This window comes from Macrotis lagotis, chromosome 1 (genome assembly GCF_037893015.1).
Source record: "Macrotis lagotis isolate mMagLag1 chromosome 1, bilby.v1.9.chrom.fasta, whole genome shotgun sequence".
Taxonomy (NCBI): domain Eukaryota; kingdom Metazoa; phylum Chordata; class Mammalia; order Peramelemorphia; family Peramelidae; genus Macrotis; species Macrotis lagotis.
In genome coordinates this window covers 120,642,240-120,667,814 of record NC_133658.1, presented here as the reverse complement: position 1 = coordinate 120,667,814, position 25,575 = coordinate 120,642,240, and the positions used below count along the sequence as shown (strand labels likewise).

Below are 25,575 nucleotides of genomic sequence, written 5' to 3'. Positions count from 1 at the left end.
ATTTTGTAAATCTTTTGTTTGTATTGTTAAAAATCGTCACTTCCCCTTTCACACTGTTAAAGCACTCCATCTTGACCTCCAGTCTGACCTTGACCACATTTTCATTGGTAAGGCAAACTAGATTATGCTGACACTGAAACATCATCTTGAGACCACCTAGGCCAGAATCTGAGACCCCCTCCCCAAAAACAAACTCTCCAAGGCAGACTTGGGCAACTCCCAAGTCACCATCTCTTCCTACGGACCCTGAGGAGGCATTTAAGGAGGATTCTGGTGGAAGGTTTGCCTCTTTTTCCTTTCAGACTTCTGCTTAACCTTGTAGCTGGACAGTAATCCACTTGGGTTTCTTTAATTTCTCTTTAGCTTCTCTGTCACTTTCTTTGTGTTGTAACTACTTCTCAATAAATCTCTATTTTCTTTTTTTTAAAACACCTGCATTCCTGGGTCTAGTAGTGATTCTTCACAGAAAAATACCTAACCACTGAAAGAGAATTTTCTTTGTGCATCTTGTATTTGATGCCAGTAACTCCAAGTTTTATAGGGATCATGTATTCTTTTAACCTTATTGCCTTTTGCTTCTTGTTATCCATATTTTCTTCCAGTTCAGTATTTATTGTATCCAAACATGCTAAATTTCTTCGAAGAAATTCTTTATAGTTGATTTACCCTTTTTGCTAATTTGCTTTTTAAAATTTCTTCATAGGCAGCTATGAAATGTGACTTGTTCTTTCGAAATTTATGCCCTTTCACATTTCATTTATCTTTTGAACTATTTAAAAATTTCTTGTTGCTTTGTAGTCTTTTGAGATTTGTGAACCTTAAAACTATAAACCTTAAAAATAGAGGGTTAAAATAAAATGACAGAAAATATAGGTTAGTCATGAAGTTTTATTGTTTGGGATTTACCATTAACCTATAGGAAAAGACTTTATGTCCAAAAGACCATATGACCCAGAACTGAGGGAGACACAGGGCATATTTTCCAAAAAACAAAGGTTAGGGGAAAATCATTAACCTTCTTGGTGATCTGACAATGAAGGTTGCACAATCTTAAATTACTCAATTGTTCCTCAAAGCCTATCATTCTTATACAATATTATCTGATTGTTATCTTTTCCTGGACCTTAAGCATCATGAGCACAGGCCAAGTCTTACAACATCCTTATCATTGTCTTTCAGAGGTTATAATTTTAATATATGGGAAGCTAGTCAATGACTTCTTACCCACTCTAAAGTGAAGGCTGAATACTATTCTAAAGAATCAGGCTTTTTACAAGGAATATAGTTGTGAAAAACTCATCATTAATCATCATCATCATCATTATTATTGCACTTTGACATTCTCCCAATTTGATTACAATTGTTTTCATTATATCAGCTATAGATCAACCAAACCCGTGAAGGAAAAAAAATAAATGAAGGCATTGTGAAGAATTGACATCTTTGGAACCTAGGCATGCAAAGAACTATGGGCAGGCAATGTAAGGTCTACAACAGTACATAAAATGACTGATATATTTACAGTGTCAAAAAAGGTAAATTGCAAAGATCAAAAGGGGGCGGTCCTCTTTGATTAAATAACCTGGGTCAAATAAGAAACGCAAGAGGGAGAAAGTAAACAGTAACTTAAACTTTTGTTCTATTTCTTCTTTCTTCTAGAGATATCTGCTCTCCTTCTGTATCTCTGGAATCAGTCAATGACCAGTCTTTTCCAAGTACATTCAGATTACTTGTAGGCATCTCCTTTTCTGGTAAAAGAATTATCTCAACATAAATTTTATTAGGTCAAACCTATGATTTTGGAGCCTTTTTGATTTGCCAATTGTCACACCTGAACTTAGTTACAAACAGAAAATTTGATGACCAAACCAGTTTTATATAATCCAATTTTTAAAAACTCATTTTAAAATACTTGGCATTATTTTATTTTTCTTCCCTTTGATAGTTTCCATAAGATTCTTTGTTTTTATCAGGCATGTTAATATTTGTTAGGAAAGCTTTGTTGTCTCTTTGAGGGTTTGACATTTATCCTTGCTTCTAGTTTTACAGTGTTCAGTGCAATTTATCCACTTGTGTCCTGTGTTTATATTGAATTTTCTTTCTTTTGAAGTATTTTGTATTATAGCTATTATCCCTTATATTCCTGTTACTCACTTTCTGACTACTACTCCTTTGCTGGTACATTTATCCCTGGGGCTAGGCTTCAATACTACTTCAATTTCTTCCTACTTTGGGGTATTTATAGTTCAGGGGCTTTGGTCTCCAGCAAAGGGGGGCTGAAGGAGGGTTTTCAATCCATTTTCCTTTAGATTTCACTGTATGCAACACTCATATCAAATCCCTGTTTCAGTTCCTCCCTTGTTATCTTTTGCTTTTTTCTACCCAGGATAAATCAGCATTGGTGGGTTTTTAGAAGGTTAGAGTAGTATGTTCTGGATAGAGTCCTGCCTTGAAGTTTCATCACTTGGGAAGCTTCAGAAAAAGCCAACATGCTTTACCTTCTACCCCTACCATATGCCTGGGTATAATCAGTGTCTTTCACTTGATATGGAGTGGAACTTGGGCAACAGAGGTATGTTGATTAAATCTGAAGTAGGAAGGATCCCAATACAGACCACAGGTACAAGATGTTGTATTTATTGGGATTGATTTGTGCATCCCTGCTGGAGTGTAGAAACTTTGGGGAGACATTTTAAGTGTTTTAAGGATTAGCATTCTTTATTGTTTATTTATAACTTTATCATGGTTCTTGCAACTGTGTTTTCAGCTGTATTCAGCTGTAATTTCTCTTTATCTGATACATAGTTTCTCTTTTGGGGAATTTTTGAGTAAGTGGGAACTGGGAAAAATGTGTATGTAATAACTCATCTTGTTGATCCTGTGACCCAAGAGGTCTCTCTCAAAGCTTGTTGATTGGATTCTACTTTCATAGCATCTCTTTTACTATTCCTCTTTTTTTACTCAGATAGCCACCACTCTAATTCAGTGCTTTTTTTCCCCCTATCTCTTTCTCTTCTTCCTCATTTCCCTTCTCCTCTGCCCTAGGTTGTTCTCCCCCACCTCTCTGTTTTTGTTTTTTTTTAGGTTTTTGCAAGGCAAAGGGGTTAAGTGGCTTGCCCAAGGCCACACAGATAATTATTAAGTGTCTGAGACCTGATTTGAACCCAGGTGCTCCTGACTCCAGGGCCAGTGGTTTATCCATTGTGCCACCTAGCCACCCCTCTCACTTTTTAAAGAAACTAATCTTTAAAACATTTATTAAGCAACTACCATAGACAAGTCATTCTATTAGAGGCATAGGAAGTACAAAAATAGGGGAAAATAATTTACAAGGTAGTAAATAATTATACATATAGAAGACATCTGGGGAAAAACAGAGTCAAGTCCACTTCCATTTTCTAATGACAATGCTTTCACATATCCGAAGACCTTTATCATGCTCTAGACCCCAAATCTTTTCTATGTCACATTAAACATTCCAGTTCACTTAATTGAAACTTATGTGGTATGAATTTAAGTCATTTCACTATGGTGGCCCTTCCTTTTTTCTGGAGGCTCTTAATGTTGTCTTTCAGGAACTGAGTCTAAAGGGGCAATGTGAGGAACTGGGTTTAGTCACTTCCTGGTTAGGGGGTTAGCCCAGTGCTGCCACAGCTCATTGCTTCCCTCCTAGCAAGCCAAATGGAGTTCTTAAAGAAATGAAGGTAGGGTGCAAGTAAATGAAAGCGGCCTTTAATATGGTTCTCCAGTGAAGCAGGGGTATGGTACCCCATAGAGACCCCACATGACTACAAACCTAACAGTAGTTAGTTTAGTTGGTAACAGTAGTTTAGTCCTACCCCTCCCATCAGATGCAGGATTTGTTGAGACTCTTCAGGGTTACAACTCTTCCTTATCCTCTCACTTTGCATACTCCTTGATATGTTCCCCCTCCCTTATCATACATCCTATGACAAAAAAAATGGTGGAAAAACTCCTCCTTAAGGTGTGCCAGTTAATATACATGAAGTTAATTGCTTAGTTGATTGGTTCTTGTCCTTCATTATCGAAGAAGACCAAAATGACGCCACTGTTCGAGGAAAATTACAGTGTGTCCAGTTCAATATGGGCTCAGAATGCTTTACCACAGATGGCGCACAAATAGTCCATGTGAGCACCTGAGGTGGGTATACTAAACTGATGGATATCACCTTTCCTTTGAGATGCTTCAAATCTATCCTTCTCATAGAGTACAATACTCTCACTGAGGAGGGCATGCCATGCTTGACCTGTGCCAGTGACCCCCAGGCTGCACAATCATTTCCCGAGTTCTTAAGAGAGAGTTTCAGGGTGATCCAGTATCACTTCTTCTAACCCCCTTGTGAGCTTGCCTTGTGTGAGTTCTCCATATCATAGTCTTTTTTTGGCAGGCATACTTCTGGCATTCTAAAAATGTGCCTAGTTCATCATAGCTGCACTCTCGGTAGTAATGCTGGAATGCTAGGCAGTTTAGCTCAAGAAAGAACCTCAATGTCTGGTATCTTCTTTTTCCAAGTGATCTTCAGAATCTTTCTAAGACAATTTAAATAGAAGCGATTTAGTTCCTTAACATGGCAGTGGTAGACTGTCCAGGTTTCACAGGCATATAGTAATGAAGTCAGCACAATGTCTCTGTAAACCTTTAATTTGATGGTTAGTCTAATAACTCTTCTCTCCCACACATTCTTTTGGAGCCTCCAAAATACCGAACTAGTTCTAGCAATGCATGTGTCAACCTCACCTATCATGGGTACATCTCTGGAAAGAACACTGCCAAGGTAAGTGACATTGTCCACAGTCCTCAGAACTTCTCCATTTGCTTTAATTGATGGTTCCAGGTATGGATGCTGTGGTGCTGGCTGATGGAGCACCTGTGTTTTCTTGGTATTAAGTGTTAGGTCAAAATTCGCATTAGCTTCAGAGATTCATACTTTGTTACATCTTGGCTTCAGAGGCTGCATCAAATGAAGAATTATCTGCAACAGAAGAGCATGCACCAACATTCCCTCTACTTTGGTATTGGCTTGTAGCCTTTTCAAGTTGGAGAATTTGCCATTAGTGCTGTAGCTGACCTTGAGGCCATGTTCATCTTAAGTGAAGGTATTTGATAGCATCATGCTAAAAAAAAGCATAGGAGCAAGGACATAGCCTTGTTTCACTCCGTTGGTGACTGGGAAATCTCGAGAGCATCATCCAATATCCAGAACCCAGGCAAGCATGCTGTTATGAAATTGAGATACAATATTAATGAATTTCTCCAGGAAACCACATTTTGACTTAACTTTCCATAAACCCTCACAACTGACATTATCAAAGGTCTTAGATCTACAAATGTTCTATATCGACCTCTGTTCTGCTCCTGGCATTTTCCCTGGAGTTATTGGGCAGCAAGCATTGTATCAACTGTTCCTTGACCCTTTCTCAAGACACACTGACTCTCAGGGAAGTGACCATCTTCTAGGTGAAGGATCAGCCTATTGAAAATGACTCTGTGAGATGAGCAGAACCAGAAAAACACTGTACACCCTAACAGTAACATGGGAGTGATGTTCAACCTTGAAGGACTTGCTCATTCTATCAGTGCAACAATCAGGAACAATTTTGGGCTGTCTGCAAAGGAGAGTACCATCTGTATCCAGATGAGGAGCTGTGGAGTTTGAACAAAGTACAAGGACTATTCCCTTTAATTTAGGAAAAAACCAGATATCTTATTGTCTGAACTTGTTACTTCTTAGACTTCTCTTTAAGGATATGATTTCTCTCTCATCACACCCAATTTGGATCAAGGTACAACATGGAAACAAAGTAAAGACTGACAGAGTGCTTTCTGTGGGGGGGGGGGGAGGGAAGCAAGATTGGGGAAAAATTGTAAAACTCAAATAATATCTTTAATAAAAATAAATTTTAAAAAAATTTAAAAAAAGAAAATGACTGGCAAGATTCTACTGTGACTAAAAGAGAAATTCCCCTGTGATTATCACAGGACAATCTATTCTGTTTGCTTTTATAGAGATGGGCGATGGAGGCATCCTTGAATTCTTGGAGGATAACCTCTTCATGCCATATAACCTGCAAAATTTCAATCACTTTTTGGATGAGCTATGGACCCCCCCCACCCACTTTGTAGATTTCAGCTGGATTAGAATCAGGACCAGGTCACTTTGCCACATGAAAGGAACCTCATGGCATTCAAAACCTCTTTTTTCAGTTGGAACTCTAGCTAGGGACTTAATGACTTTCAACTTGAGGTAAATGGTTAATGATTTCTGCATTTATTGATGACAATCTGTTAAGAACATTATGGAAATGTTCAGCTCATCTCTCTAAGCTCATGTCTCTATCATTGTTCAATGTGGATCCAATGGCACTGAGCAGTTGAGATGTACTATAGGTCTTTGACCCATAAATAGCCTTCAGGACATCATAAAGCACTTTTTGGTTTGTTACTATCTGCATAAAATTGAATTTCATCTACTTTCTTACTGAGCCAAGAGTTCTGCATCTCTAAGCTTCACTTGTACTTTACTTTTGATAGAATTAAATGCTGCCTCCTTAGAAATGGATGATCTATCCTGCTGGTAAACCCTGTGGAATTTTTGTTTTTCATTTAGCAGCTTCTGTATTTTCCCATCATTTTTATTTGATGTTTGTGAGTGTTCTGGCCATGGTGAGCATTTGCAGTGTTTTACATCAGATCTCTGAAAACTGCCTACTCTTTTTCTGTTCCACTATTGCCAACTGTGTGTTGGCTCAGTTTTCCCTCCAAGTTAGCAACAAACTGTTCCATCTCAGAGAGGCACTCTAATCTCTTGACATCAATTCTAATAATCATTTTGCTTTGGGGCTACTGCTTTGGTTGAATGTGAACATTTAATGATGAGTCTGTGATTAGTCCAGCACTCCACACCACACATTGCCTTTGTCACTCTCACAACCTTCCTTTCTCTTCTCCTTACAATCACATAGTCTGTTAAATGTCAATGTTTGCTTCATGGGTGGATCCAGGAAATTTAGGTAAATGGAAGACATTATTTGTGATGGGAAAGTAATGAGAAGTGCAAGTCTTCAGTAGCAGGGGACCACTGCTGTTCTAAATCCATTCCTCCCAAGGACTCCCTGCCATGTTTGGTAATCTCAGCCTACTCTAACATTAAAATCAACCAGAATTATGAGCTTATCCACTTTTGGTACATTGATGATAAGGGACTCCAGATCTTCTTAAATTTTTCTTTTACTTCATCAGTGTTTGTCATGGTGGGAGCATAGGCACTGATGATGGTGGCATGACATTTTCCTGGAAATGGTAATCTCATTGTCATGAGCCTGTTTCCTTTTGCTAGGCATCCAAGAATGTTGAATAGGTTGGTTTTGATTGCAAAATCTACTCCAGCTTCACAACATTCCCTTTCACAGCAACCACTGTGGAAAACTATGTAAACAGCTCTGACTTCAGTAAGTTGGCCTTTATTTGTCAGCCTTGTTTCACTCAGGGCTGCTGTTTGGAAATGATACCTGCTTGAGGGCTTTTGCAACAAGAGCTGTTCATCTTTTAGGTCCATTGGATCTTGTGTTGTCTATGAGTATGTTCCATGCACTGATAGTGAGTGAAATCTTCTTTGAAGAAGTTTTTGTAGGGGTTTTTTTTGTGTCTCAATGACACTGTGGGATCCCCACTTACCATGGTAATCAGGTCAGGGTTGTGTAAGCAGACTATTTTTAGGGCACCTTTTTTAACCCCTTCCTCACATCAGGAGGTGAGCAGCAGTACTATCTTTAAAAGGGCTACTCAGTTACCCAGGAGGCTATTGAATCCCATTGCTGCTTTCAGTGGGGAAATGACCTTTTGGCTGGGCTGCCTGGGTGTAGAGTGTGAGTACAGCTTCCAGTCTATCCATACCTACTGCTTTGTCATTTGCTGGTCGTCAAAGGACTTTGAGGAATAGTAATGTATGGGTGATGTTTTTTGTTGCATGCATAAATTGGATTTAGGTGAGGTAGAGTTGCAGGAAGTCAGTCATCTGCCTCACTTTCTCTTCCAAAGTCATCATGATCTAGCATGGCAAGACAGAGTCAAGACAACTGTTGATGGCTCTAAATGTAGTGGATGACCTTGGTGTCTTAGATGTCTAAAATGTCTTAAGTGCTTCACAGCACTGACTTGGATGATTTCACATGCTTAATTAAGCATGCACAGTAGCTAGGGTACTACAACTAGAGCATGATCCCTCAAATTTGAGCTGGTTTGCTCATTTCTAACCCCTGTAGTTCCCTGACACTAGGAGACCCTGACCATCAATTCTGCAAAACAGGATATGTCTATCTTGTTAACAGCATTCATTAACAAGTTCCCTTATCTCACAATATCTGTGAGAACAGAACTTCTTCTGGTCTGCATTCCTTATCTTACAAGCATAAAGGATGAAAGTTCTTTGACCACTTTGGGCAGCAATGGAACCTGAAGAAAGTTGTTCATATTCTATTTGTACAGGAAATGTGGCAGTTATTGATCTTTAAAATGAATAAATATATTCTTCATACAAGGATTAAAAACTTCTAATAGTCTTAAAATATACTAACCATATTTAATTTGTGGTCTAATTTATAACTATAAATGTGGGATTGCTAGATGACACAGTGGATAGAACTGGTCTTGGAGTCAGGAGTTCGAATCCTGACATGTACATTTGCCATTTACTAACTATATGTCCTTGGACAAGTCACTTAACCCTGATTGCCTTGTATCCAAGGCCATCTCCAGTCATCCTGATTCATATCTGGCCACTGGAACCAGATGTTGTGGAGGAGAAAGTGAGGCTGGTGACTTGGCACAGCATCCCCTCACTCAAATTTAATTCATAGCATCACCTTCAAGAATGAAGCCCCCCCCCCAATCAACCATAAATGTGTAGACATCTGAAATAAAATTTAATGGTGATGTAAAGTTATGAAGAAATCCACCTTGCATTTCTACTTTTTAAGATATAAAGAAATATGACAATACATGGTCTATGCCCTTAGAGGGTTTATAATATCATCTTCCAGATCTCAATTTACTGGCAGATTTCTATGTGTCTATGTGTATTTGATTTTTTTTAAATAATAAATGCCAAATGAGTATTTCTATATATGAAGTAAAAAAGGAAAGAAATTGTGAATACATGATATTATTAATCTCTTAAATGTCTGAAAGACATGATTCCATGTGAGTGAATGCTTCTGTGCCTTTAATTGATCTAGAAACTATGTTAGTATATCCAGAGACCCCCAGGAGAATGTCAGGGAGGCATAGCTTGAAGCTTAGTCCCCTGAATCAGTGAAATTCAGGCAATAGTATCATCTTATCCTTAAGGGCAAAATGAGCCCAATCCATGTGGGGGGGGGGGGAAGCAGAACTGAGTGATAGTGGTCCTATCACAGAAACCTTTTTAAAAATTTTTATACGGAATCATGTAGCATATAGCAAAATCTATAAGCCCCCAAAATAAAGGAGACCATATAGTGATCATTAATAGAGTACAGCAGCTTACTAAAAATCTTGAAGAGGTTGTATAAAAGTTATCAAAGTAATTTTATTGGGGAAAAAAACAGTGGACTAATCATGTATTGGAGCAGCTCAAGTGCTGCATTGTTACATTTTGTTATTTTTTTTAATCTAGAAGAAGGTTTTTAGCATATTCTTTAGGAGATTTAGAGAAAGAAACATAAAAGTTGAATCAGTTGAACAACTGTGAACTGGGTGCAGTCTATACTAAGGAAGAGACTATTCAAACTGGTGAGATTAGATCTATTTAAATCTATTTAATCATAGACCTGGAAAAATGAATTTCAAAACACCAATAAATCTTGAAGTTTACTCTCAAATAAAATACTTCATAATAATGTACTGTTGTTGAATAAAGGAATAATGGTGATCCTGTATTTTAAAGCATTTTATGTTTTTCTTTATTAAGCTTAACACTAGAAAAAAGTTAAGACTGATACTCATATAAAGAATGGAAATAGGAGTGGCTAGGTGGCAAAGTGGATAGAGCAACAGCCCTGAAGTCAGGAGTACCTGAGTTCAAATCTGGCCTCAGACACTTAATAATTACCTAGCTGTGTGACCTTGGGCAAGTCACTTAACGCCATTGCCTTGCAAAAACCTAAAAACAAGAATGGAAATATCATAATGTTAGTAGACCAAACAAAATTTAGTTAATCGAGAAAAATCCCTTGGTCTATCTGGAGGAAAAAGGGTAGATAGATTATTCAGACTCATTTGAGTAGAATATGCTCTTGTTAAGTATTTAGAACAAAAGAATCTTAGAGATCTTCTAGTCTAGCCTCCTCCCTTTACAGATGAGGGAACAGACAACCAAACAAGGGAAGTACCTTTCCTAGATAATACAGAAAAGAATTGGCAAAGTGTGGATTTTAGCCCAGGTCTTCTGACTCTAAACCACATGCTTTTTAGATTGAAATAGGTTTTTTTCCCAGACATATAGCAACTAACCTCTTCAAACAGATTAGATACATAAAAAGGAAAAAAATTGACAGGTGCTTTGGTAAAGATTCTTCCAATGGGAAACTACCAGCCAGTTTCCTATCATATATGTACATTTGAATTTCCAATAAATAAGGTATCATTCTAGTTAACTCAATTCAGCAAACATTAAACACCTATGATGGACTAGGATTTAATGAAGAAACAAAAAAAAAAAAGGAGGTGACATTTTACATGAGATACAACATGGACCCAGAGAAGTAAATGCAAGAGAATTTTAGATGGGAAGGCAGAATTTGGGGTGGCAAGGAAGCCAGAACTTGGTATTGAACTCTGAGAAAAGAGGGAAAATAGCCTGGATCCTGGTAGTTTATAACCACTGGGAACTGGATCAAGATAGTAAACTTCAAATGATGGCATTGGTGAGCAAGAAGTACACCTACTTTTTTTTTCCCCCGATGCAATCAATATAATTGGAGAGAATGAGGAAAGGCATGCTCTGTACTGGTTTTTAGAAAGATTCAAATTTTCATGAATGTCAGAAGAGTGAGAACAGAAAAATTCTGAGATGAAGGGGAATTCATTAATAATAGAATGGTAGGTTCTAGAGGGCACAATGAAAGGGTAAGGCAGAGGAGAATAGGAATTGGACAGTAGAAGTTAACTGTAAAAACCTTAACATAGCAGGACATGGAAAGGAAGGAGAGGATAAGGGTTTGTTAGCCATAGGGAAAGACATACTATTTATCTGGGCCTCTCATCCTCTGCCTTTGTTGGCAGAATCTAGTGTCTGTGTTGGGTCAGTAGAGTCAATTTTTTTTCTTTCTAAACATTACATTGCTGGATATATAAGTAATAGGGAAGATCATGATGGACTTTGGTCAATAAATTACCTATTGATCTAGTTCTTAAGTTCCTGACTAAATAAATTTTCAGTCCTAGTCCCTTTGTCTTTTCTCAAAATAACCCAGAAGTTATTTCAATCACGAAAGACTTGGTTCTGGTTGATTCCCTGAACTCTCGTCCTTCTTGCCCCTTTGGACTGAGTGTCTGAAAGACAAAAGTAAGAACCTCTGGAAAACAGCCATGATGATGATGAAATGATTTGGTTCTGGATGCTCAGTAATTGAGGACTGAAATATTTTTTTTTCAGATTGTAGAAGAGAGTAGACATATATTTCACAGGTGGCAAGAGATTTTAGGGATAAGAAGATTCTAACTTCAGTCTCTAAATAGGGCTTAGGTCTGAGTTCCCACTTTTCCAAGACCAGTAATAGCAAAAAAAAATTGATGCTTACTAAGATTAATGTTCTTTCTTCCTTTGTCATCTAGACCCGACCTGTAAAATCAAGATTTGGCTTAGAAGTTTTTTAATAGAACCCACAGATCACATAAGACCCTGTTTGATATCCATTATTCAAATGAATATAAACTCAAAGAGTACATAAAATTTTAATTAACTTAAAAGCGTATGCATATCCATTTTATGTGAATTTTATTGACTTAAAAGCAATTTATCTTAATATAGTAATAATTAGATGTGAGTTACTAATAAATACTCTTCTGGTGAAAAAATGTAGTTTGGTTTGTATAGGTAATTTCTACTCTTAGATATGATATATTACTAAAGAGATTTACTACTAAAAGTAAACTAAAAGTGGCTAAGTGATTCAGTGGATAGCACACATGCCCTGTAGACAGGAGGACCTGAGTTCAAATCTATCTTCAGACACTTGATACTTAGCTCTGTGACCCTGAGCAAGCAAGTCACTTAAGCCAATTTACTGCTAAAAAAAGAATATTTTTTATATTCTGTTCACATACACATGGGTATGTATATACACATATGTTTGTATGCATCCATATTCATATATGCATGTATACATGCACAAATACATATATACATGCCTATTTCTTTATTCACAGAACAAAGCACTGAATAAACTCGTAAGAAGTGATGGACAACACAGTAAAGTCTGGGTCATAGGTTGTTCCCAGTGACCCTAAATGCCTGAATTGAATAAGTCTGGATTGAATAAAGTTAATCGATTCTGGTATAGGTACATAGCTTTTCTGTATTTGGCCAACTGAGAAATTAATTTTAAAGATCTAGTACAAAACAAAAAACCATAGGTTTGAGAGAACACTACCATGGCAAGAATGGAAATCATTCGCTCTGAGAATCCTATCAGTATTATTTTAAAATCATGTTAAGTTAATAGAATCATATCTTTAATCTCTTCTTATGAGTTCCTTTTTCAGTGCTTTTAAGAGATTCATAGTATTATCATTTCTAATGTGGGTCAAATTGCTTTACTTACCATTCTCAGTATAGTCTTTCATTTCAGATGAAGAAAGAATGAATTTGTATGTTTCATCAGTATTGTTTCAGTGGACTTCACCTTGTGAAGTAGATATTTTGTAATGTAATTTATAATCTAACATGAAATTACAATTATAAAGAAATCTGTCTAAAGCACAGATGTTTCTGAGCATGCTGTTTAGTTTCTAGCCAACATAAAATTGTACATGAAAAAAATTTTAAAATAAAAACAGTATAAGGAGAATTGAACTATTGCAAGGAAGAACTTGAAGTTTAGTTGTACTGTACTTTAAGAAAACACTGTGTTTTTCCCTAGAAGCATACCTATTTTTTAAAAAAGATTACTGATCAAATTAAAGACTCAATAATATACTATAATGTTCTATAATCCTTTGAGCTTTAAAATGCCCAGGGTGTCATTAGCTAACATTCTGCTCCACGCATTTGAAATTTAATGCTCCTTTAATATTCTCTGTTGGAAATTGTTAGAATGGCATTTCAAATATTTCCTGCAATTTGAGTTAAAGATTACCTAAATAGTGCTGAGCCAGACAGAATTTTTGAAGTATATCTGCAAAGATGTCATAATGGTTTAATGTCCTGTTGATTTTTGCTGAAGCAAAAAATAATTTTTGCAATGAATTCAAATACCACCTGGGGGTTCAAACTCAGTAGTGAAGTTGCAGTGAAATATTTTGCTATATTCTGTTAACTTTTACCAGGAATAGAAATACTAGTATAGTCAGCTACCTACCTATATAGTAGATACAGGATTACTTAATAAAAATTCTATCCAAAGAATGAATTATATATTTCCTGAGAGGTGTAATATAAATCCAAGCTAATATCATCAGGTATAATGATTACTACTACCCATTTTCACTTAGGAGAGATTAGGACCAACCCTAAGAGAATGATATAATGCAGATAACTTTTGATTTTGGGGAGATTAGAGGGGTAGGGACAGGAGGGAGATATGGGACTTGGGTCTGCCCTGCTTAAGCATGGTGTTGCAGTGAGATTAACCTAGATTACAAGGACAAAACTAGGATTTCAACAGGAGGAATGAAGAATGGAATTTCTGTGGGCAAAGCCCATGGATAGCTAAGGGTTATGGATATTGGAAAGAAAATAGTTTTAATAGTTTTCACTTGGGTGCAGGGATGGAAGTGAGTTGAATTAGAAGATACTGTACTGACCCCTTCCCACCCCCTCTGCAATACCATTCCCAAAGAGGGAAGGAAATAAGCATTCTATGCACAATTCTGATAACTAAGTTCTGTTTTTATCCTCCTTTTACAGTTGAGGAAACTCAGATATGCAGAAATGACATGACTTGCCAAGATTGCCCAGCTATAGTAAGAGTTTGAGATTGGATTTGACCTGGGGTTTTCTGGACTCTGGCCCAGTATTTGGTTCACTGCACCACCAACCTGCTTTGGAGTCGGGGTTGTATTGTAATACAAAGACCTGGTTGGGGGGAGGAATACTGCCACAGTTTATAAAGCTAATGAATCTCCTTTTGAAGGAAACATGCATTTCTTTTTTTTTAGGATATCGTTTATGATAACAGAAAATTTCCCAAGAAAAATAGGAGAGGAATCTAGCTTCAGTTTGGGAGTTACTGTTTGAGTATTGTAGGTCTTGGGCAGAATAGGGATAATTCAAACTAAAAAACTTTTATTAAGCACTTGTTATATGATAGACACTGTACCAAACACTAGGGAGGCAAAGAAAGGCAAAACAAAACAAAAACCCCCAAATCAAGGAGCTTATGGAGAGACAACATGCAAACAATTATGTACAAAACACGATAGATTTATATAGAGAATAAATTGGAGATAATATCAGAGGAAAGTTCTAATATGAAGGAGAACTAGGAGATATTTATTGCAGAAGTATGGTGAAGTAAATAGTACAAAACTTGTTCTCATTTTAACAAATGTGGACATAGGTTCAAAGGGAACTGACTTGATCAAGTTCATACCTAAAGTAAATATAGCTGAGACTTAAATTAGAATTTTTGACTCAAAATGTAGCATTTTTGATACATTACTCTTCTTAAACTCTGCTCATGATGGTGCCCTGACACCAAACACCCACAGGCAAAGATCAGAATGTGACTACAATTCTCAAACCTACCTTCAATACTTTAAAACCATATACAGAATTGAAATCATCATGAGACATAGGGAGATAGCATTCCACAAAACAAAGGAGTGTCCTTTGATATCTGAGTCATCTCCTGCATTGATTATATGAGCTGTTTCCAAGGAAGCCCCTTTTAATTTTCCTTATATAGGATGTCATGATTAAATGTTTATATTCATTAGATAGCATAGATTAGATGTTCCATTAAGCTGAAAAACATTTATATGTATATACTTAAAATAAATAGAAAGTTGAATCTCCCAAATATCAAATGTGGAATATAGGGCAATTAAAAAAAAGTAATTGGGTAATAGACTAGGGTTCTAGAGCATATATATACATATATGTTAAGAGGAAGGATAAAAGTTCAGTATCATTCTTGTGAGATAAAGTTGGTCCAAAGGTCTGAATATGTGTAGAATGGGACAGATAAATCTAGGCATTTGCAAAATTCAAATTTGTACTATTTGAAGTTATTATATAAAATATAGTAATTGGTTTCAGCCCACTGGAAATTTATAGATAAATTCAAATAATCTGACCATTTCAGGGGATTCTTTATTCATAGTAATCAGGACCTAACTGTATTACTTAAATAATTCTCTTGTAACTTTTTAACAGATTTTATTCTGAAAATGGTTACTATTCAATAACTGTTTTTCACATATATATTTTTAAATGATCAAAAATGTTTTTATTTTTATTGTATAAGTATTTTGCTTTCCAATCATATACTATAGTAGTTTCTACCTATCTTTTTTGTAAGGTTTTGAATTTTACAATTTTCCCCCCACCTTTCCTTTCTCCCCCCCAAGAAAACAATCTTACATTGTTTCCATGCTATACATTGATCAAAATTGAAAGTTGAGAAAAAGCATATCCTTGAAGAAGAAATAAAATAGTAGAGATAGCAAAATTATGTTAGTATATAAGAGCTTTTTAAAGAATTGAATGCAATAATCGTTTATCTTTGTTCAAACTCCACAGTTCTTTTACTGGATACAGATGATATTCTCCATCACAGATACCCTAAAATTATCCCTGATATAACTTTTTTCCTATGGAAAATATGAAAATTTTTATTCCTTTAAAAAAGTGCACTAAAATATAAAATGAAATAAACATTTTCATATATGTAGTATAAGCAGCTAAAGAGCATTAAATTCACATAATTAATAGCAATAATTTATATAGTATCTTAAGATTTGTAAAGCACTCTATACATTTCTTATTTCCTCACAATAATCCTATAAAATATTTATTATTATTATTATTATCATTATTATTATTATCATTATCATTATCTGTTTTACAGTGAAGAAACTGAAACAGACAGAGATTAAATGATCTGCGCAGGATCACCTAGATAGAAGTTTCTGAATCCGGAATAAAACTGATTCCAAGTTTAGAGCTCTATCCACTGTGACATTTAGTAGACCTTATGTATTCTTTTCCTCTTAAGACTATGAATTCGCTAGAGTTATAAGGAATCAGTCATCCAATATGGATTTACAACCTACTCTGTTTTTATTAGGAGGAGAGAATACATAGTCAAAAATGGATAGGTCTCTGATTATAAGGTTATATTTTTAGGGGAGGGGGTTGGGAGTGGGTGGGAGAAGAGCAAGCAGCATACGTATAAATAAAAAAATATGTACAAAGTAAATATAATGTAGTTGCAGTTGCATGGAGTTAGCAACAGTAAAGCTCAGTGAATACCTTATGTGGAAGTTGAAATCCAAAGTAAACTTGAGATTCTTTTTTTTTTGCTTAAAGATTTTATTTATTTTATTTGTTTATTTTTTTTAGGTTTTTGCAAGGCAAATGGGGTTAAGTGGCTTGCCCAAGGCCACACAGCTAGGTAATTATTAAGTGTCTGAGACCGGATTTGAACCCAGGTACTCCTGACTCCAGGGCCGGTGCTTTATCCACTGCCACCTTGCTGCCCCAGATTTTATTTATTTTGAGTTTTACAATCCCCCCCCCCCCCCCCCCCCCCCCCCCCGCCCCAATCTTACCTCCCTCCCTCACTTCCCCCACAGAAGGCAATCTGCCATTCTTTCCAATGTTTACATTGTTTCTTTATGGAAGAAACAAAGTGTAAGAGAGATAGCAAGATCAGACAACAAGATATCAGTTTTTTTCCCCTAAATTAAAGGTAATAGTCCTTGGTCTTTCTTCAAATTTCACAGTTCTTTCTCTGGATATAAATTGTATTCTCCATTGCAGACAGCCCCAAATTGCCCTATTGGTGTACTAATGGAATGAGGGAGTCCATCAAGATTGATCATTGCCCCATGTTGCTTTTAGGGTGTACAGCCTTTCCATCTATTTTAAATACAAGAGAATATGTCTGTTGAGAGAAAATGATCCACAGAAAAAAGCAATGAGGACTTAAGAGAGAAGACACTAGCCTCAGATGTTTAAAATAAAATGTTATCTGCCACAAAAAAACCACATTGAATTAATGTGCCAGTAAGACATTGGCTGCAAGTATTTTTCCTTTTTGTCTAGCTTGTACAAAGGATGTAACACTATCTAGAGGACTTTTGTAGAACTGATGTAATGACTCTGTAATTAGCCAATAAAAAATGCATGAATAGGATTATTTGACCAACCAGTTAACCCCCAAAACTGCTTAGTATTAAGATGAAGAATCAGAAACATTAAAATCTTGAGTTATTTTCATATGAATATCCTTCAAAATATAAATAACAAACTTGATGCTGTTAAAATATCTATTTCCTTTATTGGCAGTTAAAACTTTTAAACTAGATGTGACTAGAAAAAGTAAGAGAATAATTAGAGATTACAATCACAGTATTAATATTGAGGATGGCCATTTTAATATCCTCACCACAACTGAGCAATATTGTATAGTATAGAATTTATCCACTAACATGTTTCATTGAACTTTAAGCTTATTTGGGTAAGATAAAATTAAATCAAGATAATTTCCTCTAACCCTTCTTCTACCCACCTGAAAGAAAACAGTTTCTTTTTTGGAAAGCAGAATATTATTTTGAAGTTATATAAATATTGTAGTCTTGTTTCACTTTTTCCCTAAATTCCGATAAATGAATATTTTAAAAAATAAGTGATTAAAAAGTACATGTCACTCTTCTAACTGGAGCCTTATGATAAATTTTTAAAAGGGGGGGAAGGGGAAGAAAGACAATTTAGCAAAACTAACCAACACATCATTTAAATTTAATAGAATTATATATGTAATACACCCACAGTCCCCCTACTTTTACAAAGAAGAAATGTATTTTCACATTTTTTTTTCAGTACAATCTAGGTCATTATAATTAGATGTTATTATTATTGTTCTTCCTATTTAAATTATTTTAGTCACTATGACTATTTTCTTTTTTATTCATCACCTTACACTTTACTAGTTTCCTTACTTCTCCCATTCTTCTCCCACTTCCATCTCTCTGTGTCAGGTATCCCAAGAGGGAGACAGAAGCCAACATATGCCACATGGGTTAAACCACCACCTTTTCCTTAGATCTTGGTGAAGAGAGTTGGGGATCTTGTTCCTAAAATAGTAATAGCAATAAAAATCTAGTATAGCAGCAGCACCCTCCTTCCCACTTCCAGCCTTACTTCCAGCGAACCCTTTTTTTATCTCTTATCCACCCCCAGCTATGATCCAGGGAAAATAACCGCTGTGGAGAAGAGGCCCACCATCTCCAATATCACCAGCCTTACTTGCCAACCAGCTGCCAATCAATGATTAGGTAAACCCATGAACTTCCAAAATAGCCCTGCTTCTAGCCTGCTGCCTTATAAACATTCTACAGGGAAGCAACACTTATGGAGAGTTGGCCCTAGAAACTGCCACTTTGGTTTCTACATCCTCAATTTCTCAGCAGCCACAGATACTGAAGATTCCAAAAAGAGTGTTCTCTGCTCTTAAGTCCTTGACACTGTCAAATGGCTCAAAGTCAGAATTGGATATGGTTTTATTATATTTGATTTGGTATTATAATCTTAAGAACTACTGGGCCTTTCTGTATATGTAACTGAAACTTCCTATGCATGTTGTCTCCCCATTATCAAAATGTGAGCTCCTTAAGAAAAGGGACTGTCCTACCGAATAGGTAATTTATGAAACTATGGAAAGGGGGTAGGTCTCTGGGAAAGTCCACAACTGCTTTTGAAAAACAAGTCTTCAGTTATACATTAATAAACAAAAAGGGTGAGGGACAGCACAGTAAGTACAAGTGATGAAGGGGGTACAGAGGCAGATAGCATGGGGACATGTGATGGGACATTGCAAAAAGACATGAAGCAATAAGGAAGAGAATAGGGAGGAGGAGAGGACAAGAGTATTATGGAACTGTGCACTAGAGTTGGAAGCACTATGCAACATCAACCTGAGGGAACTGGAATAGGACTGGGGAAGGGGGAAGTGGTTGGAATTCGATGTCTCATTTCAATAGAGTTTTTTTGGGGAAGACTCCTACCTATGCCACCTTTGGGTTAGTTAATTAGTGTATTCAGATCATCTGAAAGTGATTGGTAAAACTTGAAAGTTAATATGTCCATATCATCTCAAAATTATCATCAACTTTGGTGTTCTGCATGTCTTATTGTGGATGTCTGGAACTCATCTGATAGTTGCATATCATACTGACAGCAGAACCTAGATGGTTTCTACTGATTGAGTACATATTATCAGGATATAAATTTTCCTTACTGTATGCTACTATTTACGTTACACTTTGATCTCTGGAGTGGTTTGTATGTGACTTATAAATTCCCTTTTGCAATCCTATTTCCTTCCACTTTTATTTTATGTTAGCTACTTATAAATTCACTGTACTAACTAAAAGAGGGAGTGGTGGATATGGATCTTGCCCCACTTTGGGGGTATAGGTATTAATAGTGATATTCAAAGGTCAAAGTACAATTTAGTAACTTTTGGTGCAAAATTCCAAATTATTCTCCCAAGTTATAGCCCTGTTAACTGTGATTTAGTGAGTCTGTTTCCTCCCTAGCCCACCAAAATTTGTAATTTTCTTTTTAGTCAGCTTTACCAATATGACAGAAATAGTAAAGAATCTCAGAGTTACTTTGATTTGCATTTTGTACTTATTAGTGATTTAGAGGAAATTTTCATGTGGCTAATTGATATGTTAGATATCTTCTTTTTTGAAAACTGCCTGTTCTTTTCCTTTAACTCTCAGTAGGGGAATGACTGTTACTATAAAGTTGAATCTAAGTCTTTTATATATTAGAAATGAGCTTCATCAAAGACATTTGTGATTTTTTTTAATTAAAGACTTTATTTATTTTGAGTTTTACAGTTTTTCCCCTAATCTTAATTCCTTCCCCCCCCCAACCCCCACAGAAGGCAGTTTGTCAGTCTTTACATTGTTTCCATGGTAAAAAGTGATCCAAATTGAGTGTGATGAGAGAGAAATGATATCCTTGAGGAAGAAACATAAAGTATAAGAGATAGAAAGATCAGACAATAAGATATCAGGGTTTTTCTTTCTAAATTTAAGGTAATAGTCCTTGGTCTTTGTTCAAACTCTACAGTTCTTTCTCTGGATACAGATGGTATTCTCCATTGCAGACAGCCCCAAATTGTCCCTGATTGTTGCACTGATGGAATGAGCGAGTCCATCAAAGTTGATCATTGCCCTCATGTTGCTGTTAGGGTGAACAGTGTTTTTTCTAGTTCTGCTCATCTCACTCAGCATCAGTTCATGCAAATCCCTCCAGGCTTCCCTGAATTCCCACCCCTCCTGGTTTCTAATAGAACAATAGTGTTCCATACATATACCACAGTTTGCTAAGCCATTCCCCAATTGAATGACATTTACTTGATTTCCAATTCTTTGCCACCACAAACAGGGCTGCTATGAATATTTTTGTACAAGTGATGTTTTTACCCTTTTTTTCATCATCTCTTCAGGGTATAGACCAAGGAGTGGTGTGCTGGATCAAAAGGTATGCACATTTTTTTTTTACAAATAATGTTTTTTATACATTAATAAAATATTCTTGTTTAAGAGTAAACAAAATACCCCTCCCCAAAAAATATAGACTCGCTTGAGTGATAAAGGGGAGAGAATGAAATTAAAATTAAAAAATAATAGTAATAATTGTAGGTATGGCCAGGTGGTGCAATGGACGGAGCCCCAGCCCTGGAGCCAGGAGCACCCGAGCCCATATCCAGCCCCATACACATGACAATCATGCAGCCATGTCACATGCAAGCCACCCCAACCCCACTGCCCTGCAAAAAACAAAAAAAAGACCCAAAATAAAATAATATATTAATAATAGTAGGGGTGGCTGGGTGGCGGACAGAGCATTGGCCCTTGAGCCAGGAGCACCTGGGTCCAAATCCGGCCTCAGACACCCAACAATCACCCTGTTATGCAGCCCCAGGCAGGCCACCCAGCCCCATTTGCCCTGCACCCCCCCCAGCCCCATTTGCCCTGCACCCCCCCCCCCCCAATAATAATAATAAAAAATGTGCTTGAGTCTTTGTTCCAACACCAACAACTCTGTCATGGGTGGATCACATTCTTTATGATAAGTTCATCGCAAAAGTTAACTTCCATATTTTTCCACCGTTGCCATTGCTGATCGCAACACCCTCCTTTCATATTTCTCCACTACCATGTACTATATTTTCTCTCTCCTTTGTGAAGATGTTTTGAGTCCTTTTGTGACTCTTCCTAGTTACTGGTCTCTTTCCACAATTTCATTGTGTTTATTTTATAAATATGATGTACACATTTATATATGTGTGTGTATATATTGTATTAATGAATGTATTGTAAGTACCTTTAAAGCAAGGAGTATTTCATGTTTTGTTTGTATCTCTAGTATCTAGCATAGTGCTAGAAAGCAGGAAGGTATTTGATAAATGTTTTTTGATTGAATAAGTAAACATTACAACACTGTGTGATGTGAGATGTGCAAACCTAGACATTATTGGCTATGTTTTTAATTAAAGAAATTGTACAACTTAATCTCAAGTCTCTAAGAGAAGCACATCTGGGATGAACTGAAAGAAGATTTCAGATACTAAAATTATATTGAAATTTTACTAAATTCAAGCTATCAGTAAATTTTAAATATAATTAATAAGTATTTAGTTATTATTCATTCATTCTTTGGAATGACGCTGTTTCATGAAGCCAAAAGAGGAAAACTATACATTTAGGAGGGATAGTGCTTCTTAAAATAGTCAACTCCTTAAATTCCTTTAAAATGGAATTCAGTTGAAATAATTTGACTTACATGAAAACTTTTAAAATACTGCTTTTATCTAAAGTGAAACATTCCTGTATTGAAAATTAACTTTTGTGGAATTTTGATCCTCATCAGTATTGCCATTCCCTCCACTGGTGAAAATCAGAACCTATTCTTTCCTTATTATTTTGTGCAGATTTTGCCTGTATCCTTCTACACAGAATATCTATCCAACATCCCTCAGTTGTTTTTTTTTCCATTTTGTTAGCACGTCTAGTTCTTGTGCTTTCTCTTATTCTTCCTGTAGCTATTATCACTGTCTGATGATAATAGATTTACTTTTCCAGTCAAATATACATAAAATGTATATCAAAATATTAATTTTAAATAAGAATTAGTCTTACAGTATTTGAGTACTTGATGTATTTGAAACAATGACAGGAAATTTTTTTTCTTTCCTTTCTAGGACTGACCCATAATAAAAAAATCACTCAAGTCCACATAAAAATTGATATTATTATTTAGAGAGAATTATAGAATTTCATCTATTTAAAACATACTAGAAATAGGAAACAAACTCAAATAAATAGAACAAACTAATTAAGAATGATAATGGGGAAATGGAAGGAAAGAAGACTGTGAGTAGACAGTTAAGGTATGAGATAGAAGAGTAACCAAGAAAAGGAGAAATACAGATTGTTGGTGAGGAAGAGTTAAAGAAACATATCTACATATAGTATAGTAATGACAGCAGCCACACAGAAAATCTTTCATGCATGAAACCATATTCAAACCACAGCTTGACTTCCATCCTAAAATATGTTAGAAAAGGAAGCTAGCCACAAAGATTCTTCATACTTAATCAAGAATTGATGATGCCAAATTAATTTTATTTCCTTTCTCATAGCATTGCTAACCTAGTAGATCAGTGGAATTGTGTTAATATAGTTTTCTTAAATTTTTACAAAAGTATTTGATAATGTTTCAAATTTCATATTACTGCAGAAAAGCTAGAGAGCTACTAACCATCAGTAAAATTATGTCTATTCAAAACTCTTTTGTTTGACTCAAAGATTAATCATTAATAACTTGATGCCAACAATGAAGGTCATCTCCATCTCTTTGTTTGATCCATTGTTATTTCACATTTTTTCCCCTAATGACTTGGATAAAAGCATAAATGACAGGTTTATCAAATTTTCAAATGACACAAGATTGTGAGGAAAAAATAACAGACAGAATTGGGATCCCAAAAGATCTTGATAGATTGAAACATTAGGTAGAATCTAATAAGATAAAAACATATAGAAATAAATGTAAAGTGTTACACTTGAACTTTAAAAAAACTACTACAAAATCACAATTTGACAGGTGTGACTGTCATCTGTTCATTTGGAAAAACAAACAAACCTTAGATTAGTTTTCTTTAAACTTGATATGTGACAACAGTGTGACAAAGCAACATGCATATCTGCGACTTATGATACACTTACATTAAGAAAGACATAATACCCAGGACTAGGGAGGATAGTTGTATCACTATGCTCTCTCTTGGTCAGGCCATAACTGGGGCTTGTTGTGTAGTTCTAGACTATTATGGATGATTTGTTTTGGATTATTATGCTTGACATTAGAGAGCAAAACTTTGCAACTTGGATGGAAGGTGCAAGGAGCAACATTTAGGCCTGATATAAAGAATTGAATAACACTTGAGAAGTATGTCAAAAAAGTGGATTCCCACAGAAGATAATGGTTTCCGCCACATTAACCATCTTCCAAAAGAGTGGTATTTGTCAGGGAATTCTTATTCTGATATGGTTTGGATTCAGTAACCTCTGATGTTTTTTCAATTATGCAGTTCTCTTAAATGTTTGCAGCTTAGCATTTCCCTGAAGCAAACTTAGATCTTTTGCAATGTACGATTTGCTTTTGAAAATTTCTTAGGTTGATTGTTTCCTGTTTTTAATTATGACTGTTTAATATTACTGAAATACAAATAAATTCACATTTAAAGGGTAGTATTCAAGTGAAATGTCCTATGTATAATTTTAAACATTTAAATACATTCACATTTTCAATATAGTGTATGATTGAGATTAGGACTATTTCTGTTTGCTCTGTGAATGCTCACCAAATATTTGATATTTGTATAAAAATACTGTTCATCATATTGCAACTAAATCATTTTAAATTTTAGAATAGGAGATGCTAAAGATTATGAAAATGATTTGTTTTAGTTTCAAATATTGAAGCACAACATTTATTTGTAATCTTAGGAGTTGTTTATTCAAATTTGTATTTTTTGTTGAGTACTTTTGATTGAGTGCTTATAATAGCTCCTTGTGGATGATACATTTAGGTTTCAAAGACTTTTCTTAAGAGTAACCCTTTCAAGGTTCATTAATTATTATCATTTTACAGATGAAGAATCTAAGGTTCTGAGGGGTGACATGATTTGCAGGTTACACAACTATTAAGGGTCTGAAGTCAATTAGTATCAGACCCTGTGGCCAGCACAGGCTTCTTGGGTCTGTTTCCACTTTCTTTCCATTATATCACACTACCATTCTTTCTTGGAATGTGTAAAAATTCCCTTTGATCTATGAGTATTCTTTTTAATTAGTTGAAATAGGGGTCATTGAAGAAAAAGCAAGATTTTTATCTAATTCATTACTGGAATCCCTGAAACTATTCAGTTTCATTTTTAACTTTTAAACTTGATATAATCCTGAAATAAATAAACTTAAAAAAATCTCCCACTTCTCAGTTACTCTCATGTCAGACACTGAACTTTTAGGTTGAGTTTCTATGTATTATAAAAAGAATCTTTATTTTAACATGCCATGTTTGAATTATGCAGGATGATTTTAAAATACTGTGCAACTTTCAACAGACCTTCAGTTGTAGATAAATACACTCCAAAGTACAAGGGGAAAATGGAAATCTTCAATTTTGAAGCAATACTATTTAATTTTTAAAGTTTCATCATGATAACCATCATTTACAACATCTCTTGTAAACTGATTTTCCAACTTGTTATATGACTTGTTGTTGTAAAAAAATTTTGTTTGAATAAAACTATAATTTATAGCACGTCCAGGCTGGCCAACCCTTTATGAGAAGGGTATATGATTCTAGGTCAGGTTGAAAAATTTCATGAATTCTAGTTTAACCTCTAGCGAATATTTAGGGACAAGATTTTTTTCCTTTACTGAGACCAGATATAAAAACATGAATTATGCATCTAAAAAGCAATGATTCATAAAACTATTAAACAGTGTTATTATTACTAGGGAATTTTTCATAACAAATTTCTTTGTCAAGTTATTTTTGAAAAGAAATGTTTGACATTGAATTATAATACCACAAAGTGTTT

At 35.5% G+C, this 25,575-nt stretch overlaps 1 protein-coding gene across 5 annotated transcripts in view; it reads left to right on the top strand.

Annotated features, from left to right (window-relative positions):
• Positions 1-25,575, top strand: part of WDPCP (WD repeat containing planar cell polarity effector) — a 416,945-nt gene that overhangs the window by 5,128 nt on the left and 386,242 nt on the right. The gene's annotated exons all lie outside the window — the stretch shown is intronic.